The sequence below is a fragment of the Schistocerca cancellata genome, chromosome 5 (genome assembly GCF_023864275.1).
Source record: "Schistocerca cancellata isolate TAMUIC-IGC-003103 chromosome 5, iqSchCanc2.1, whole genome shotgun sequence".
Taxonomy (NCBI): Eukaryota; Metazoa; Arthropoda; class Insecta; order Orthoptera; family Acrididae; genus Schistocerca; species Schistocerca cancellata.
This window is the reverse complement of record NC_064630.1, coordinates 546,150,472-546,157,754: the sequence shown is the minus strand read 5'-3', so window position 1 is coordinate 546,157,754 and position 7,283 is coordinate 546,150,472. Positions and strand designations below refer to the sequence as shown.

General features: G+C 44.4%; 1 non-coding gene across 1 annotated transcript; it reads left to right on the top strand.

Annotated features, from left to right (window-relative positions):
- Positions 1-2,758: 2,758 nt before the first annotated feature.
- Trnas-cga (transfer RNA serine (anticodon CGA)) lies at positions 2,759-2,833 on the top strand. Its single transcript has one exon. It is a non-coding gene; the product is annotated as a tRNA-Ser (tRNA).
- The last annotated feature ends 4,450 nt before the right edge of the window (positions 2,834-7,283 follow it).

The following is a 7,283-nucleotide window of genomic DNA, read 5'->3' as shown; positions in this document are numbered from 1 at the left end:
ATGAGAAATTGAACTGGAAGAAACACATTGAAGTTCTGCTGACACAGCTTCAGCTACTTATGCTATTAGGGCTGTTACAAATTTTGGTGATAAACACATTCGTAAATTAGCCTGCTATGCCTATTTTCATTCATTGCATTCATATGGCATCATATTTCGGGTAATCTATCACTAATAGAAAAAAGCATTCATTGCACAAAAACGTGTAATCAGAATAACAGCTGGAGCCCACCCAAAATCACCTTGTAGACATTTATTTAAGGAACTCAGGATATTCACAATAGCTTGGCAATACATATTTTCACTTCTGAAATTTGTTATTAATAATCCATCCCAATTCAAAAATAATAGCGAAATGCATAGCTACAACACTAGAAGAAAGGATAATAGTCAATGTTCTGGGCTAAATCTGACTTTTGCACAGAAAGAGGTAAATTATGCTGGCACAAAAAGCTTTGGTCATTTGCAAAATAGCATAAAAAGTCATACAGATACCCAACCAACAGCCGGCCGGAGTGGCCGAGCGGTTCTAGGCGCTACAGTCGTGGAGGCGGATGACCTGTCGAATCGGTTGGTCTCTCCTTTTGCAGCGATACGCATCCATCACCTTCTTCAACAGTTCGCAGTAGTACGCATTATTGATTTTGAGTCGCTCGTACAAAAAATCCATGAGCAAAATGCATCATTGAATCGCCGGTCGAAAAAACTGTTGAAATTGCTCGCTGACAGATGAGTCTTGGGTTTCACTGGGGTCCCCTGCCCTTACCTCCATCACTCCTTAATGGCTTGTTTATATTCGGGAATGTAGTGGTGGATCCACATTTGGTCGCAGGTGAAGATCCGACTCAAAAATGCATCACCTACTTACTTGCTGTAAGCCTCTGACAGTCCTCCAAACGTCTCAACTTCTGATTTTCTGCCAAAAGGCGAGGAACCCATCTGGAACACGCTTTACAGAATTGTAGGTCACTTGTGATGATCGCTTGGCATCTCCCATAACTTATTCCGACGGGTTCTGTAAGTTCTGAGTCTCTCGCCCGTCGATCACCTTCAAGAATGTCTCGAACTGCACGAATATTTTCGTCTGTTACGCTGGTCCGAGGACGGCGATCTTGTTTCTGATATTCCACACGTTCTCATCCTTCCTTGAATTCTTTGCGCCAGACAAACACACACGTCCTTCACCATGTTTGATCGCCAAATTGTGCAGTCAATATCTGGAAAGTTTCCGTCGCTTGAACTCCTTCACGAGCAAGAAACTTTGTAACTATGCGTTGTGCAGTGCGGTGCCCCTGTTGCTCCGACGTCGTGAGCGTTATACAGGAAGCTGTTGTAAATATGTAACGGACGGCCCTCCCCACTCCTAACGGCCCCACCCAACAACACGGATCTCATCCTACCCACTGTTCGTGCTCAGGAACAAAAATCCCACTTATGATTGATTCAACCTCGTACACATTATTTGCGGGCCATTTGCTGTAAGATAAGCAGAATGGAAGGATGTAAAGAAGTATTTAGCACAACTTCCATTCTGTGGATATGCCAATCAATGTTGCTGCAAGAAAACTAGATGCAAGAGGAAAAACTTACGAACAACTCAAGATTTCACTGAAATTTAAAAACCCAGTTTCAGAATCTTGTCCTCGTCCATAGGTTCGTCAAATAGTATGATCTCGACATTACTTTTCTGCATAAAAAAGCCCAAAGGCCACTCATTACCATAAATCTAATCTTCACCATCCATGAAGCAGAAAGCACGACAACGTTAAGTGAATTTTTCGAATTAATCGTTTGAGGCTGACACAGGTTGCTGAACTATTTTAGCAAAGGAAAATTTGCATGTGAGCTGTTGGTTGATAGCCGGCCAGTGTGGACGAACGGTTCTAGGCGCTTCAGTCTGGAACCGCGCTGTTGCTACGGTCACAGGTTCGAATCCTGCCTCGGGCGTGGATGTGTGTGATGTTCTTAGTTTAGTTAGGTTTAAGTAGTTCTAAGTTCTAGGGGACTGATGACCTTAAATGTTAAGTCCCATAGTGCTCAGAGCCATTTGAACCATTTGTTGGTTGATACGTGAGAGGCTAGAGCCGCCTAGCTGAACTATTCTCTTTTATTATTATTCTTACGGCCATCTTTAACGTGTTCTGGCAGTACCACATTGCGTGTTGTTTTAGAGTAATTTGTGACAGCAAAATGGTTAACGCATATCCTTCAGTTGCACCTCTATGTTTAAATTGTTATAATTGAATACTTTTAAAACTTTCCACGTGTTATTTCGTAAAATTTTAGGACATATTTATTGACAATTAGTAACCTTATGTCTGATAAAGCATCAAGCGACTAATGCCTATATCATTTTATATGACTGGTTGGACTTAACGTGTAACGGGGTATGTCGTCAGCGCTGAAGGGACCTGTTAATGCAAGTATTAAACTTCCTGGCATATTAAAACCGTGTGCCAGACCGAGACTCGAACTCGGGACCTTTGCCTTTCGCGGGCAAGTGCTCTACCATCTGAGCTACCGAAGCACGACTCACGGCGGGTACTCACAGCTTTACTTCTGCCAGTACCTCGTCTCCTACCTTCCAAACTTTACAGAAGCTCTCCTGCGAACCTTGCAGAACTAGCACTCCTGAAAGATCGGATATTGCGGAGACATGGCTTAGCCACAGCCTGGGGGATGTTTCCAGAATGAGAGGTAGGAAGGTAGGAGACGAGGTACTGGCAGAAGTAAAGCTGTGAGTACCGGGCGTGAGTATTGCTTCGGTAGCTCAGATGGTAGAGCACTTGCCCTCGAAAGGCAAAGGTCCCGAGTTCGAGTCTCGGTCGGGCACACAGTTTTAATCTGCCAGGAAGTTTCATATCAGCGCACACTCCGCTGCAGAGTGAAAATCTCATTCTGGAAACATCCCCCAGGCTGTGGCTAAGCCATGTCTCCGCAATATCCTTTCTTTCAGGAGTGCTAGTTATGCAAGGTTCGCAGGAGTGCTTCTGTAAAGTTTGGAAGGTAGGAGACGAGGTACTGGCAGAAGTAAAGCTGTGAGTACCGGGCGTGAGTCGTGCTTCGGTAGCTCAGATGGTAGAGCACTTGCCCGCGAAAGGCAAAGGTCCCGAGTTCGAGTCTCGGTCGGGCACACAGTTTTAATCTGCCAGGAAGTTTCATATCAGCGCACACTCCGCTGCAGAGTGAAAATCTCATTCTGGAAACATCCCCCAGGCTGTGGCTAAGCCATGTCTCCGCAATATCCTTTCTTTCAGGAGTGCTAGTTCTGCAAGGTTCGCAGGAGAGCTTCTGTAAAGTTTGGAAGGTAGGAGACGAGGTACTGGCAGAAGTAAAGCTGTGAGTACCGGGCGTGAGTCGTGCTTCGGTAGCTCAGATGGTAGAGCACTTGCCCGCGAAAGGCAAAGGTCCCGAGTTCGAGTCTCGGTCGGGCACACAGTTTTAATCTGCCAGGAAGTTTCATATCAGCGCACACTCCGCTGCAGAGTGAAAATCTCATTCTGGAAACATCCCCCAGGCTGTGGCTAAGCCATGTCTCCGCAATATCCTTTCTTTCAGGAGTGCTAGTTCTGCAAGGTTCGCAGGAGAGCTTCTGTAAAGTTTGGAAGGTAGGAGACGAGGTACTGGCAGAAGTAAAGCTGTGAGTACCGGGCGTGAGTCGTGCTTCGGTAGCTCAGATGGTAGAGCACTTGCCCGCGAAAGGCAAAGGTCCCGAGTTCGAGTCTCGGTCGGGCACACAGTTTTAATCTGCCAGGAAGTTTCATATCAGCGCACACTCCGCTGCAGAGTGAAAATCTCATTCTGGAAACATCCCCCAGGCTGTGGCTAAGCCATGTCTCCGCAATATCCTTTCTTTCAGGAGTGCTAGTTCTGCAAGGTTCGCAGGAGAGCTTCTGTAAAGTTTGGAAGGTAGGAGACGAGGTACTGGCAGAAGTAAAGCTGTGAGTACCGGGCGTGAGTATTGCTTCGGTAGCTCAGATGGTAGAGCACTTGCCCGCGAAAGGCAAAGGTCCCGAGTTCGAGTCTCGGTCGGGCACACAGTTTTAATCTGCCAGGAAGTTTCATATCAACGCACACTCCGCTGCAGAGTGAAAATCTCATTCTGAATGCAAGTATTGTTTTCATGTCCTGTGTCGATCGAGGCCAATGTTTCAGAATGTTCTATTAGACGATTAGCTTCATTAGTGCTTTATATTGAAAATCCAAAGCACCTGTCATTGCTCAGGAAAATTGTTGGCCCGCTTAGTTTAGTGACGGCTAGAGCCATGATGTTGTTTTAAAATTTTTTTGGGGGGTGTTATGTGTGGCCTAGAGCCGGATTTAAAAAAATATTTGGTATATTCCTGAAGTTAAAACGGCTAGTGCCAATTCGTACTGATGAAATCACTGGAAAATTTAAAGACAGTTAAGCGCCGAATTTAACTTAAAATTTAATCTGCTTGTGAAGCTGCTTGTGTATTTTGAAAATTTAAACGGCTTGTGTCGATTCACGTCAACTCAAAGGTGGCTATGCGCCGAGTTAAATTTCGTGTTTTGCTTGCGCAATCTTCTGAAAAATGACAGATTTATCTTATTTTATACCTATGTTGTTGACAGTTTATGTCGCTACTGCTGGCTAAAGCAGGGACGTAGAGATAAGTGTTTCAAGGTGGGTACAAGCCGATTAAAATTTTGGTTTTTGAGTGGTGTTTATGGGTTATGTAGTTATTCCCATAGAGCGGCTAGTGTTAATTGGAAGCGAGAACCATAAATGATTCTTTTAGGTTAGACTGCCGAGAACCATGAGGAATATTAACCTCTTATTATCTTGTAATTATTTAATAACGAAATGCAAGTTGAATTTGGATTATTTGTTAGCTCGTGTTATTTATTTTTTTTTAACACGGCTTGGGCTGGTCGAAACTTAAGAACCCTGACTTGACGGGTTCGCATTCGGGAGGACGACGGTTCAATCCCACGACCGGCCATCCTGATTTAGGTTTTCCGTGATTTGCCTAAATCACTCCAGGCAAATGCGGGGATGGTTCCTTTGCAAGGGCACGGCCGACTTCCTTCCCCATCCTTCCCTAATCCGATGAGACCGATGACCTCGCTGTCTGGTCTCCTTCCCCAAACCAACCCAACTTGACGGGTCTTGTCGAATTAAATTGAAAACTGGAATATTTTCTTATGTAATGTAGCTAATGTCAACTGTATGCTGCTTTTCTTAATAACTTTGCGCATTGATCAAATGCTGAAGTACGGTTTTGTGAATAAAGTAAATTTCATTTTTTGTGCATAGTACCTTTCACCCCAAGACCATTGTGTCTTAGCTCCAAAAGGTTTCCCCATTCCCTGTGTCCATGGTAGGACAAAGTGGGCTGGTTTCACATCGTATACTGACGTCTTTTGCCCCTACTATTGCTCCTCTGGTGTGGGTGTTGCTGAACGTCGACTGCAAGACACCATACTAAAGGCGCAGGCGTGGACACTCACCCACGGCTTTCTGTTTTCAGCCGCCAAGACTCGTGTCATGCACTTCTGTCGACATCGTACCGTTCACCCACAAGCAGAACTTTTCCTCGACGACCAACTACTAAATGTGGTGGAGACTTATCGCTTTTTAGGACTGGTCTTCGGTGCACTGTTGACGTGGATTCCCCATCTTCGCCAGTTTAAGCGAAAGTGCTGTCTGCACCTTAATAAACTTCACTGCCTGAGGAACGTCAGCTGTGGTGCAGATCACACACCCCTTCTGTAGCTTTACAAAGCCACGCCTCTGCAGGCACCAACGCCAGTGACAGTCCTGCTTTTCCTGCTGCATAGAACGCCGCCGCCACTGCCGCCGCCGCCGCCGCCTGTGAAACTGTCGCAGTCTCAACGACGCCACCTACCTTTCTGCGGATCGTCGATTGCATGAAACCTGCCTCGTTGTGCTTCCGCGCTTTGCACGCCGCGGGATGACGCACAACCTCGCAGTATTTCCTCCTGAGGTTACAACGCTCGTGGCATCGAGCTGATTCATTCACACATTGTAATCCGTACTGTACTTCCTGACGGAGAAATGTCAAGTTTGTTGGACGTGAACCACAGGTAGGCAGCGGTAGTGAACTGCTGCTACAACGGGCGTTAAAAACTAACTATCACGGTAAAGCAGTTAAGACAGTTTGACGGAAGTACCTGTAGTGACATGCTCTACAGTTAAACAGGCTGCATGCTTGTGTATTGCATAACTACTGGATAAATCGCTGCTTCCGAGAAAACTTCCCCTTTCTTTCCTGCTTAAACTATACTTGTCTCATATTAACGGTTGTGTGAGTGTATTGATCAATTTCGCACTCGGAACCGCGCTGTTGCTACGGTCACAGGTTCGAATCCTGCCTGAATGTGTGTGATGTCCTTAGGTTAGTTAGGTTTAAGTAGTTCTAATTCTAGGGGACTGATGACCTCAGATGTCAAGTCCCATAGTGTTTAGAGCCATTTGAACCATTCTTGAATTCCGCACTGTGTGGATGTGACTTATTTGTTGTGAACAGTTTATCGTACAGTATTAAAGGTATTTACAATATTCACTTCATCAATACGAGGAGTAACTATGATTACAGCTTATTCTGAAAGTCTAAGACATTGATGGGCTGTTAACTTTATTTACTCGAATAAGAATTTCACTTAGTTTTCAAGACAGGGATGCAAACCCTACTGTAAATTAACGATTATTTCTTGCTTTTGAGGTATTTTGTGATTTTGTGGCGATATCTCTTAAACAGGGACTACGGATGTATGGCCACGATACGCCCATATGAAAATTATCTTGTAACCACGCAATCACTGGTTAGATAAATGTATTCATGTGTTTTCTTTTTTTTTTTTTTACTTGTTTACTGCGACATTTCGGATCATCACATAAAGGTTGCTGAAACAAGGAATTTTCTATTACATTTGATTTTTCCGTTCGTGCCTCAGCGTTTTTTATAGAGTGGTAGTTGGAGATTAATAATGAAAATTAAATACAAGTGGGAACTGCTTGAGCATGGAATTTGTACCACAGGCACCGATATGTCGTATTGCATAACCGAAGGTAGTTTTCATATCTACATATTTTTATCATAGCAAAGCAAAAGATCTCAAACCTTTCCTTTTGAACCTGCCCTTCATTATCAAAAGTCATAGTTTTAACAAAAGTGTGTTAACTACTGCAATTTGCAAATGCATTTTTGTGGTTTAAATTTTATCGGTACGTTTGCGACAGCAAGCACTACCTTAATGCATTCCAAAACGGCGCTCTTAAACATGGGATTCTTCCG